The sequence below is a fragment of the Monodelphis domestica genome, chromosome 4 (genome assembly GCF_027887165.1).
Source record: "Monodelphis domestica isolate mMonDom1 chromosome 4, mMonDom1.pri, whole genome shotgun sequence".
Taxonomy (NCBI): Eukaryota; Metazoa; Chordata; class Mammalia; order Didelphimorphia; family Didelphidae; genus Monodelphis; species Monodelphis domestica.
The window spans coordinates 142,181,557-142,195,646 of record NC_077230.1 but is presented as its reverse complement, the minus strand read 5'-3'; positions in this window follow the sequence as shown (position 1 = coordinate 142,195,646).

Here is a 14,090-nt window from a genome sequence, read left to right as displayed (position 1 = left end):
AAGACCAAACTTCTGTACTGTTGATGTTGGGTCTTAAAATATCACCAAAAATCTAGATCATTCTGGTGGAAGGATAGAATAAGCTCTTCCGAGTTACAAATGGGAGATCCTCCCTCTTGGGAGGCATCCAAAGGTACCATGTCCTGTGAACAACTTTTAAGCGCCTTTGGTATGATACTAAGAAGTCTAAAGACCCCTTAAAATCAATTTGAGATATTTGGCTCATTAAATTCTCTAAAGGTAGTTATATAATTGTAATTAGTTTTGATGAATTTCTTCTATCATCTATGTGACAATTAACAAAGCCAAAATGGAAGAAAAAGCTGTTTATGGGCTTTACAATATTTTATTCAGTATAGTTATAGGGGAAAGATAACAGAATATATATAATAATTAAAACACAGTAGATTAAAATGATTCAGTATAACATAATAGTATTGATCAGATTAATATCTGAACTTAAAACAAAATTAAATAGTAAACAGACAATCAGCAAAATATAATAAAATACAGACTTTTATTATAAAAAATGGAGTCTGAAAAGGCTATATTTTTTTACCTTCAGTTTCTTTAAAATTCATTTTTCTATCTGTTCAGATTCCTTTTGTCAGAGCTCTGGGATTTCCCATACCAACGGACAACATGGGTTTGAGGAATCCCAAACTGGATGAATCTTAGAGACTGGGCAGACCCAAATGGCAAAGGGTTGTAGGGAGATGAATTAATCCCCTGAATCTCACACAAGATAATTGAAAGGACCAGTGCAGTCATGAATGGTAGAAGCAAAAAAAAATCCTAAAATGGCAAGCTATTTAAAATAGGCAAGGTACTGCTCTTTCATAGAATGCGCCATGCTTGCAATTTTTACTTCCTGTTTGGAAGAGTAACTTCCTTCCCCTTCCCCCCTGAGGTAAAATCCTAGGGAACAGTTTGATTCCCATGCCACATGGATAGGGACACCCCAGGTTTTTACCAGTTGTCCTGAGAGTAGACCCAAGGACTCCTAGCTTCTCGGTGGCAGCAATCGGCAGCTCAGCAGAATCAACAGCAGTTGGAGCTGGGGCTGGGACTGGGGCTGAGGTTGGGGCTGGGGCAGGAGCAAGCTATATCAGCAACACCAGAGGCAGCAGAGAGGAACTGAGGAACATGGACTCAAGCTGCATATCTCTTCTTTGCCAAGAGTCTCCCAGCTAAAAATAGCTCAGCCAGTAGGGAGGGTGACCAGGAAAAACGTGGGGATGAAAGAAGTAAAGCAGCAGCTCTGAAGAGAGTTTAGAGTTCTCTTGGGATCTGGGTGGGTAGAGAGGGGTGAAAAACCTTGGCAGGAGAAACATGACTAAAATTTTTATATAGGCTATCTTAAAAAATTTAGAGGTTCTTTTCTGACTAATGGTTGCCATCAATGTAAAAATTAAAATTAAATCTCAAATAATAAAATGTTATATTTTAGGAGATTTGTTAATGATCATTAGAAATAGCGATAAAAATAAAAACCTCATGCCCATGGCTGATTACCCCATTTAAAATCACTACTCTTACCATGCCACCATGCTTGCTTCAAGTCAAAGAGACTGGAACTCTCTACATCATCATCATGAAGAAAGAGTTTCCATATTTTTCTTGTTCCTTAAAATACCAGAGCCTTGAAAAGAGACCGAGGAAAACAGAATAGAAAAGTTATCAACACCTCTCATTTTAGAATTTTTGTCAAGAATGTTGTCACTGAACAGTAGATCCAAAATAACAAAATTAAAATTTCTCTCTTAATATTCAATAATATCTATGGAATAGCCCAGTGGCCTCCAATATTTGTGATTATTTCTTATCAATATCTAAGGGCATCCAAATAAGTGATAGAGTAGATAGAGTGCCAGGTTTAAAATCAGAAAAATCTGATTTCAAATCTGATCTCAGACACTGTGTGTGTCACTGGGAAAGTCATCTTTATATTGTTTGCCTCAGCTTCCTCATCTCTAACATGAACTGGAAAAAATGACAAACCACTTCAGTATCTTTGCCAATAAAACCCCAAATAGGGACAAAGAGTCATATACAGCAAAACAACTAAACAACAACAAAAAATATCTGCATATATAATTTGTTTATATATCACTATAATTTATATCTGCATGTTTTATAGAAGTCTTCTATATTTATATTTAATCCACATCTACATCTCTTTATAGTTACAACAATATATCTTCATATATGGTCTGTATCTATATTTTTTACATAGTTTTCTTTTCGTGGTATGATAAAGAGCTATAGTGGGCCTGGAGGGAATTTTCCAATGATATTTGTGCAGCTGCTATTGTGGGTTCCTCTGTAGCTCTTTTTTCTCATTGGTGAGATCCTCCCAGAATGTCCATTTTGAGGAAAGGGACATTTTGTTTTCTCCTCATTTTTTACCCTCCAGACTTTGCCACCATATCAGAAAATGAAATCCAACAAGCCATCAAAGAACTTCCTAAGAAAAAATCCCCAGGGCCTGATGGATTCACCAGTGAATTCTATCAAACATTCAGAGATCAGTTAATCCCAAAACTATTACAAACTATTTGACATAATAAGCAAAGAGGGAGTTCTACCAAACTCCTTTTCTGACACAAACATGGTACTGATTCCAAAACCAGGTAGGTCAAAAACAGAGAAAGAAAATTATAGACCAATCTCCCTAATGAATATAGATGCAAACATCTTAAATAGGATAATAGCAAAAAGACTCCAGCAAGTGATCAGAAGGGTCATCCACCATGATCAAGTAGGATTTATACCAGGGATGCAGGGCTGTTTCAATATAAGGAAAACCATCCACATAATCGACCATATCAACAAGCAAAAGAACAAAAATCACATGATTATTTCAATATACGCAGAAAAAGCCTGTAATAAAATACAATAGACATTCCTATTAAAAACACTAGAAAGCATAGGAATAGGAGAGTTGTTCCTAAAAATAATAAACAGTATATATCTAAAACCATCAATTAATATTATCTGCAATGGGGATAAACTAGATGCATTCCCAATAAGATCAGGAGTGAAACAAGGATGCCCATTATCACCTCTACTATTTGACATTGTACTAGAAACACTAGCAGTAGCAATTAGAGAAGAAAAAGAAATTGAAGGCATCAAAATAGGCAAAGAGGAGTCTAAGCTATCCCTCTTTGCAGATGACATGATGGTCTACTTAAAAAATCCTAGAGATTCAACCAAAAAGCTAATTGAAATAATCAACAACTTTAGCAAAGTTGCAGGATACAAAATAAATCCGCATAAGTCATCAGCATTTTTATACATCTCCAACACAGCTCAGCAGCAAAAACTAGAAAGAGACATCCCATTCAAAATCACCATAGAAAAAATAAAATTCCTAGGAATCTATCTCCCGAGACAAACACAGGAACTATATGAACACAACTACAAAACACTCTCCACACAACTAAAACTAGACTTGAGCAATTGGAAAAACATTAACTGCTCATTGGTAGGACAAGCCAATATAGTAAAAATGACCATCCTACCCAAACTTATGTATCTATTTACTTCCAATAAATTACTTTACTGATATAGAAAAACACATAACAAAGTTAATTTGGAATAACAAAGGATCAAGGATATCCAGGGAAATAATGAAAAAAAAATACAAAGGAAGGGGGTCTTGCAGTCCTAGATCTCAGACTATATTATAAAGCAGAGGTCATCAAAACAATTTGGTACTGGCTAAGTGACAGAAAGGAGGATCAGTGGAATAGACTCAGGGTAAGTGACCTCAGCAAGACAGTCTATGACAAACCTAAATTCCCCAGCTTTTGGGACAAAAATCCACTATTTCATAAAATCTGCTGGGAAAATTGGAGGACAGTGTGGGAAAGATTAGGTTTAGATCAACACCTCACACCCTACACCAAGGTAAATTTTAAATGGGTTAATGACTTGAACATAAAGAAGGAAACTATAAGAAAATTAGGCAAACACAGAATAGTATACTTGTCAGTCCTTTGGGAAGGAAAAGACTTTAAAACCAAGCAAGACATAGAAAGAGTCACAAAATGTAAAATAAATAATTTCAACTATATCAAATTAAAAAGCTTTTGTACAAATCAAACCAATATAACTAAAATCAGAAGGAAAGCAACAAATTGGGAAGCAATCTTCATAAAAACCTCTGACAAAGGTTTAATTACTCAAATTTACAAAGAGTTAAATCAATTGTACAAAAAATCAAGCCATTCTCCAATTGATAAATGGTCAAGCGACATGAACAGGCAGTTCTCAGCCAAGGAAATCTAAACTATTAATAAGCACATGAAAAATTGCACTACATCTCTTATAATCAGAGAGATGCAAATCAAAACAACTCTGAGGTATCACCTAACACAGAACGTAATGAATGCTGGAGGGGATGCGGCAAAGTAGGGACACTAATTCATTGCTGGTGGAGTTGTGAGTTGATCCAACCATTCTGGAGGGCAATTTGGAACTATGACCAAAGGGCGATAGAAGACATCTGCCCATTGATATAGCCATAGAACTGCTGGGTTTGTACCCCAATGAGATAATAAGGGAAAGGACTTGCACAACAATATTCATAGCTGCACACTTTGTGGTGGCCAAAAATTGGAAAATGAGGGGATGCCCTTCAATTGGGGAATGGCTGAACAAATTGTGGTATATGTTGGTGATGGAATATTATTGTGCTAAAAGGAATAATAAAGTGGAGGAATTCCATGGAGACTGGAACAACCTCCAGGAAGTGATGCAGAGTGAAAGGACCATAACCAGGAAAACATTGCACACAGAGATTAATACACTGTGGTACAATCAAAGGTAATGGACTTCTCCATTAGGGTCAATGCAATGTCCAGAACAACTTGCAGGGATCTAAAAACACTATCCACAAGCAGAGGATAAACTGTGTGAGTAAAAACACAGATGAAAAGCAACTGCTTGACTACAGGGGCTGAGGGGAAATGACAGGAGGGACTCTAAATGAACACCCTACTGCTATTACCAACAACATGGAAATTGGTTTGAATCAAGAACACATGTGAAACCCAGTGGAATCATGTGTTGGCTATGGGGGGTGGGGGAGGAAAAGAAAATGATCTTTATTTCTAATGAATAATGCTTGGAAATGATCAAATAAAAATTATTAAAAAATTCAAAAAAAGAGTTAAAGACAACAAAAACAACTGAGTAGCAAATGTTTGTATGTTTATATAAAATTTCATGTTAATTCCTTTTATATAACTTCCCCATGATTTAAGTATTTTTTTCCTTATTCTTATTGCAGCAATCCAACATCAGTTGCCAAAAGTTACTTAACCTCTTGAGTTTACCAGATTCATTTTCTTTTAACAATTAAATTATTTTAAATGAGTATATTTTCCCTTCTTACTACCCATTTGAGAAAAAAAAGCAAAATTAAAATAAAACTTGTAACAAAAATTAATAGTCAAGCAAAGCAAATTTTACATAGGACTTGTACAGAAAATATGTTTCATTTAGCACCTTGAGACTCTTGCCAGGGCTTGGGTAGAAGTCTTTTTTTAATTGTAGTTAGCCATTGCATAGATCAATATTCCAGTGAACCACACAATTGGCTGTGAATTTCTATGTTTTCTTAATTCAATTTTGCTAATGATATAAAAGAGAAAATAATTCATGTTAAAGTCCCTTGCTTCCATTTTAATGGCTCTAAATTTGCTTTGGTACATGACTCTCTTATTTAGCATTCATCTCAGAATCAGGCTGTAGTACCATATTCATTATCTTCTATCTCTGAAAGAAAAACCATGATGAAAACTACATGAACTGTGAATTAGATTAGAAATCAGAATTATTTATAATATAAATATATCATTTTAATTTTCTGTGGTATTTGTGGCACTCTAGACACAGAATTAGCTCCTGAGTAGGCAATTTACCTAGGTAATGTGATTCAAATAATATTGTCCAATAAAATTGTTTTCATTTTTAAAGCATCTCATATTCAAGATATGTTGGTTAGTAGGTGAAATACAAACAAAAATAAGGCTCTATGAGCCTCAGGTCATTTTTTTTTTATCTAAAAGACATGATTTTAGGTGAGAGAACAGTATTCAGACCTATAATTTTATTGGCATAGAGAGCTCCTGATTTAGAAATTCCTTCCTAAATCATGGATTAAAAGGCAGTTTAATTCATTGAATAATATTAAACAGTTGGCACTGGCATTGAATAAGTCTGATTCTGACTATGGATGGACAAGTAAATGTGGGAAGCTACTCAATGATTCCAAGGTTACTTTCTATACCTTTTACCATTCTACTTCTCCATAGGTCTGAAGATATTTAAATTCATATAGAGGTAGTAGAGTTTCAAGGATAAAATATGTATCAGGAAACTTCTGATGTTAGAAAAATAGCTGAGAACTTTTGATGTTATGTTGTTATAGTGACAATAATATAAATTGATTTTATTTCCTTCTGTCTGCATAAGTCTATGGAAGTATTCTCAGGTTTTTCATCCCCTTTGTCATTTTTTGTGTCATAAGGGCGTTCTCTTATATTGATATATCATAACATGTTCCTTTATTTCTCTAGATAATGGGAATATCTTTATGTTCTGGTTCCACTAAAATGAATGCATTAAAAAGATGAACATATTAGAGGCAGTTACGTAGCAAAGTGGATAGAGCATCAGGCCTGGAGCTAGGAGGACTGGAGTTCTAATATGACCTCAGCCACTTCCTAGCTGTGTGACCATGGGCAAGTCACTTAGCCCAAAATGCCTTATTCTTGTCTCTCTTCTGTCTTAAAATTGATTCTAAGACAAAAAGTAAGAGATTTTAAAAATATATAACACATCAAAAGGTATAAGAACTCTGATCAAAGCATTGACCTATTATGATGATAGAGGACTGATGATGATCAGTACTATTCCTCCCTTGCCTGAGGAGTGATGGACTAAATATACAAGGTGAGATACACATTTCTGCATATTATCAATGTGGGGCTTTGTTTTGCTTTGTATATTTATTTCAATGGTTTTTCTTTTCTTTTCTTATCATTGATGAAAGAAAAAATGCTCCATATCTTTAAAAAAAAGCCTTAAAGAACTCTCTGGAAGGCCAGTTTCAGAAATGGTATCTTATTGAAGACAAAAAAAAAGTTGGGGTAGTAGTTGCCTCAAACATGTAGACAAAAGGCAAAGATAGGGTTTATAAGTATTTCCGGACTGACAGGTTACTTAACACTCTTGATTTGGCCCAGAGAGCATTTTTGATACTTTAAAATGTGATGAATACTCTCTACTTTTGTGATTCAAATGAGGCTAAATGAGAGACCAGAATAATATGGTTAGGAGACAGAAATTTCTAATATATATTGAAGAAATTAGGGGCCCAGGGAGTATTTTCATCACTGTTTCTGATTGGAGGGTTTTCAGAAAAGAACCACAGATTTTATGTTAATCTTTTTTCTTTCTTTCTTTCTTTCTTTCTTTCTTTCTTTCTTTCTTTCTTTCTTTCTTTCTTTCTTTCTTTCTTTCTTTCTTTCTTTCTTTCTTTCTTTCTTTCTTTCTTTCTTTCTTTCTTTCTTTCTTTCTTTCTTTCTTTCTTTCTTTCTTTCTTTCTTTCTTTCTTTCTTTCTTTCTTCCTTTCTTATAGGAGGGTAATGTTTGCTTTATTTTTTTTCCCTTTTAAACATTATTTTAGTTGGTCATTTTAAAACATTATTCTTTAGAAACAAAGATCATTTTCTTTTCCTCCCCCCTGCCTCCCATCACCCCTCCCATTGTCAATGCATGATTCCTCTGGGTATCATGTGTCCTAGATCCGAACTCATTTCCATGTTATTGGTATTTGCATTAGGGTGTTCATTTAGAGCAGTGGTTCTCAACCTTTCTAATGCCATGACCCTGCAATACAGTTCCTCATGCTGCAGTGACTCCAAACCAAAAAATTATTTTGGTTGCTACTTCAAAACTGTAATTTTGCTACAGTTATGATTCAGAATGTAAATGCCTGATATGCATTATGTACTCTCATTGCTACAAATTGAGAGGTTGAGAACCGCTGATTTAGAATCTCTCCTCAGTCATATCCCCTCCACCCCTGTAGTGAAGCTGTTGCCTTTCCCCCATGTTTTTACTCCCACCTTTTGTCCTCTGCTTGAGGGTAGTGTTTTTTTTTTTCTCCTTGATCCCTGCAGGTTGTTTAGGGATATTGCATTGACACTAATGGAGAAGTCCATTACATTCTATTGTACCAGTGTACAATGTTCTCCCGGTTCTGCTCCTTTTGCTCTGCATCACTTCCTGGAGGTTGTTCCAGTCTCCATGGAATTCCCCCACTTTATTATTCCTTTTAGCACAATAATATTCCATCACCAATATATACCACAATTTATTCCGCCATTCCCCAGTTGAAGGGCATCCCCTCATTTTCCAATTTTTGGCCACCACAAAGAGCTCAGCTATGAATATTCTTGTATTTTTCCTTATTATCTCATTGGGGTACAAACCCAACAGTGCTATGGCTGGATCAAAAGGCAGGCAGTCTTTTATCACCATTTGGACATAGTTCCAAATTGCCCTCCAGAATGGTTGGACCAATTCACAACTTCACCAGCAATGCATTAAGGTCCCAACTTTGCCACATCCCCTCCAGCATTCATTACTTTCCTTTACTGTCATATTAGCCAATCTTCGATGCTTAAGGTAATACCTCAAAGTGGTTTTGATTTGCATCTCTCTGATTATAAGAGATTTAGAATACTTTTTCATGTACTTATTAATAGTTTGGGTTTCTATAGTTGTAACTGCCTATTCATGTCCCTTGCCCATTTATCCATTGGAGAATGGCTTGTGTTTTTTTTGTACAATTGATTTAGCTCTTTTTAAATTTGAGTAATTAGACTTTTGTCAGAGGTTTTTTTGTTATGAAGTTTGTTTCCCAATTTGTTGCAACCCTTCTGATTCTAGTTACATTGCTTTTGTTTGTACAGATACTTTTTAATTTGATGTAGTAGAAATTATTAATTTTACATTTTATGACTCTTTCTAAGTCTTACTTGGTTTTAAATTCTTTTCCTTCCCATGGTCTGACATGTATACTATTCTGTGTTCACCTAATTTACTTATATTTTCCTTCTTTATGTTCAAGACATTCACCCATTCTGAGTTTATCTTGGTGTAGGGTGTGAGGTGTTGATCAAAACCTAATCTCTCCCACACTTTTCCAATTTTCCCAGAAGTTTTTACCAAATAGTAGATTTTTGTCCCAAAAGCTGGGGAATTTAGGTTTGTCATAGACTGTCTTGCTGAGGTCACTTACCCAAGTCTGTTCCATGATAGTCATTTTTGTCTCTTAGCCAGTACCAAATTATTTTGATGACCACTGCTTTATAATATAATTTGAGATCTGGGACTGCAAGGTCATCTTCCTTTGTATTTTTTTCATGATTTCCCTGGATATCCTTGATCCTTTGTTCTTCCAAATGAACTTTGTTATTTTTTTTCTAATTCAGTAAAAAAGTTTTTTTGGAAGTTCATTGGTATGGCACTAAATAGATAGATAAGATTGGGTAGGATGGTCATTTTTATTATATTAGCTTGTCCTACCCATGAACAATCAATGTTTTTTTGTTTTTTTTTCCCAATTGCTCAAGTCTAGTTTTAGTTGTGTAGAGTGTTTTGTAGTTGTGTTCATATAGTTCCTGGGTTTGTCTCAAAAGATAGATTCCTAAGTATTTTATTTTGTCTAAGGTGATTTTGAATGGCATTTCTCTTTCTAATTCTTGCTGCTGAGATGTTGGAAATATAGAGAAATGATGATGACTTATGTGGGTTTATTTTGTATCCTGCTACTTTGCTAAAGTTGTTGATTATTTCCACTAGCTTTTTGGTTGAATCTCTAGGATTCTTTAGGTAGACCATCATATCATCTGCAAAGAGTGACAGCTTGGTCTCCTCATTGCCTTTTTTAATGCCTTCAATTTCTTTTACTTCTCTAATTGCTACTGCTAGTGATCCTAGTACAATGTTAAATTATAGAGGTAATAATGGGCATCCTTGTTTCACTCCTGATCTTATTGGGAATGCATCTATTTTATCTGCATTGCAGATGATTTTTGCTGATGGTTTTAGGTATATACTGTTTATTATTTTTAGGAAAGACCCTTCTATTGCTATGCTTTGAAGTGTTTTTAATACAACATAGTGTTGTATTTTGTCAGAGGCTTTTTCTGCATCTATTGAGATAATCATGTGATTTTTGTTGGTTTGCTTGTTGATATAGTCAATTATGTGGATGATTTTCCTAATATTGAATCAGCCCTTCATTCCTGGTACAAAGCCAACTTGATCATAGTCAATGACCCACCTGATCTCTTGCTGGAGTCTTTTTTTTTAACATTATTTTATTTGGTCATTTTTATACATTGTTCATTGGAAACCGATCATTTTCTTTTCCTCTCCCCAAACCCCTCACTACCCCTTCCCTAGCCGATGTGCGATTTGCCTGGGTATCACATGTATCCTTCCTCTGAACCTATTTCCTTGTTGTTGGTATTTGCATTAGGGTGCTCATTTAGCATCTCTCCTCAATCATGTCCCCTCAACCTCTGTATTTGAGCAGTTGCTTTTCCTTGGTGTTTTTACTCCCTCAGTTTGTCCTCTGCTGGAGGATAGTTTTTTTTTTTCCCTTGTAGATCCCTGACGGTTGTTCAGGGACATTGTAAAGCCATTACTGGAGAAGTTCATTATGTTCTCTTGTACCATAATGTGTCAGTCTCTGTGTACAATGTTCTCCTCATTCTGCTCCTTTCACTCTGCATCACTTCCTGGAGGTTGTTCCAGTCTCCATGGAATTCCTCCACTTTATTATTCTTTTTAGCGCAATAGTATTCCATCTCCAACATATACTAAAATTTGTTCAGCCATTCTCCAATTGAAGGGCATCCCCTCATTTTCCAATTTTTGGCTGCCACAAAGAGTGCAGCTATGAATATTTTTTAACATGTCTTTTTCCTTATTATCTCTTTGGGGTACAAACCCAACAGTGTTATGGCTGGATCAAAGGGCAGACAGTCTTTTATTGCCCTTTGGGCATAGTTCCAAATTGCCCTCCAGAATGGTTGGATCAATTCACAACTCCACCAGCAATGAATTAATGTCCCAACTTTGCCACATCCCCTCCAACATTTATTACTTTCCTTTGCTGTCATGTTGAACAATCTACTAGGTGTGAGATGATACCTCAAAGTTGTTTTGATTTGCATTCCTCTGATTATAAGAGATCTAGAACACTTTTTCATGTGCTTATTAATAGTCTTGATGTCTTTAACTGAAAATTGCCTATTCATGTCCCTTGCCCATTTTTCAATTGGAGAATGGCTTGATTTTTTGTACAACTGGTTTAACTCTTTATAAATTTGAGTAATTAGACCTTTGTCAGAGGTTTTTGTTATGAGCATTATTTCCCAATTTGTTGCTTTCCTTCTAATTTTAGTTACATTGGTTTTGTTTGTGCAAAAGCTTTTTAATTTGATGTAGTCAAAATTATTTATTTTGCATTTTGTGACTCTTTCTAAATCTTGCTTGGTTTTAAAATCTTTCCCTTCCCAAAGGTCTGGCATGTATACTATTCTGTGTTCACCTAATTTACTTATAGTTTCCTTCTTTATGTTCAAGTCATTTGCCCATTATGACTTTATCTTGGTGTAGGGTGTGAGGTGTTAATCCAAATCTAATCTCTCCCACACTGTCTTCCAATTTTCCCAGCAGTTTTTATCAAATACTGGGTTTTTGTCCCAAAAGCTGGAGTCTTTGGGTTTGTCAAAGACTGTCTTGCTCAATTACCCCAAGTCTGTTCCATGATCCTCCTTTCTGTTTCTTAGCCAGTACCAAATTGTTTTGATGACCTCTGCTTTGTAATATAGTTTGAGATCTGGGACTGCAAGGCCACCTTCCTTTGTATTTTTTTTTCATTATTTCCCTGGATATCCTTGATTCTTTGTTCTTCCAAATGAACTTTGTTATGGTTTTCTCTAATTTAGTAAAATAGATTTTTCGTAGTTCAATGGGTATGGCACTAAATAGATATATAAGTTTGGGTAGGATGGTCATTTTTATTAAGTTAGCTCATCCCACCCATGAGCAATCAATATTTTTCCAATTGTTTAGATCTAGTTTTAATTGTGTGGAGAGTGTTTTGTAGTTGTATTCATATAGTTCCTGTGTTTGTCTCAGCAGATAAGATTCCTAAGTATTTTATATTGTCTAAGCTGATTTTAAATGGTATTTCACTTTCTAATTCTTGCTGCTGAACTGGGTTGGAGATATATAGAAATCCTGCTGACTTATGTGGGTTTATTCTGTATCCTGCAACTTTGCTAAAGTTGTTGGTTATTTTGATTAGCTTTTTGGTTGATTCCCTAGGATTCTTTAAGTAAATCATCATATCATCCACAAAGAGTGACAGCTTGGTCTCCTCATTGCCAATTTTAATACCTTCAATTTCTTTTCTTCTCTATTTACTACTGCTAGTGATCCTAGTACAATGTTAAATTATAGAGGTAATAATGGGTATCCTTGTTTCACTCCTGATCTTATTGGGAATGCATCTAGTTTATCCCCATTGCAGATGATGTTTGCTGATGGTTTTAGGTATATACTGTTCATTATTTTTAGGAAAGGCCCTTCTATTCCTATACTTTCTAGTGTTTTCAATAGGAATGGGTGTTGTATTTTGTCAGAGGCTTTTTCTGCATCTATTGAGATAATCATGTGATTTTTGTTGGTTTGCTTGTTTATATGGTCAATTATGTGAATGGTTTTCCTAATATTGAACTCCTTTGCATTCCTGGTATGAATCCTACCTGGTCATAGTGAATAACCCTTATGATGACTTGCTGGAGTGTTTTTGCTAGTATCCTATTTAAGATTTTTGCATCTATATTCATTAGGGAGATTGGCCTATAGTTTTCTTACTCTGTTTTTAACCTGCCTTGCTTTGGGATCAGTACCATGTTTGTATCATAAAAAGAATTTGGTAGAACCCCTTCTTGGCTTATTCTGTCAAATAGTCTGTATAGTATTGGGTTTAGCTGTTCTTTGAATGTTTGATAGAATTCATTTGTGAATCCATCTGGACCTGGGGATTTTTTCTTAGGGAGTTCTTTGATGGCTTTTTCAATTTCTTTTTCTGATATGGGGTTGTTTAGGTAATTTATTGTTTCTTCTTTTAGTCTGGACAATTTATATTTTTGCAAGTATTCATCTATATCACTTAGATTTTTATATTTGTTGCCAGATAATTAGGCATAGTAGTTTTTAATGATTGTCTTAATTTCCTCTTCATTAGAGGTGAGGTCTCCCTTTTCTTTTTGGATACTGTCAATTTGTTTTTTTCTTTCCTTTTTTTTTAATTAGACTGACTAGTACTTTGTCAATTCATTTTTTTTCAAAGTACCAGCTTCTAGTTTTATTTATTAAATCAATATTTCTTTGACTTTCAATTTTATTAATTTCTCCTTTGAGTTTTAGGATCTCTAATTTAGTCTTCATCTGAGGGTTTTTAATTTGTTTATTTCCTAGTTTTTTTTTTAATTTGCATGCCCAATTCATTGACCTCTGCCCTTCTTAATTTGTTTATATATGAACTCAAGGATATAAATTTCCCCCTGAGTACTGCTTTGGCTGTATCCCATAGGTTTTGAAAGGATGTCTCACCATTGTCATTTTCTTCAATGAAGTTATTATTTTTTTCGAAAATTTGTTCTTTATCTGGTTTTGGAGAATCATATTGTTTAATTTCCAAATAATTTTTGATTTATGTATACCTGTACCCTTACTAATTATTATTTTTATTGCATTGTGGTCTGAGAAGATTGCATTTATTATTTCTGCCCTTTTGCTCTTGTTTGCAATGATTTTGTGCCCTAGAACATGGTCAATTTTTGTGAATGTACCATGTACTGCTGAAAAGGTGTATTCTTTTTTGTCACTATCTATTTTTATCCATATGTCTACTAACTCTAATTTTTCTAAGATTTCATTTGCTTCTCTCACATCTTTCTTATTTTTTTTATTTGATTTATCTA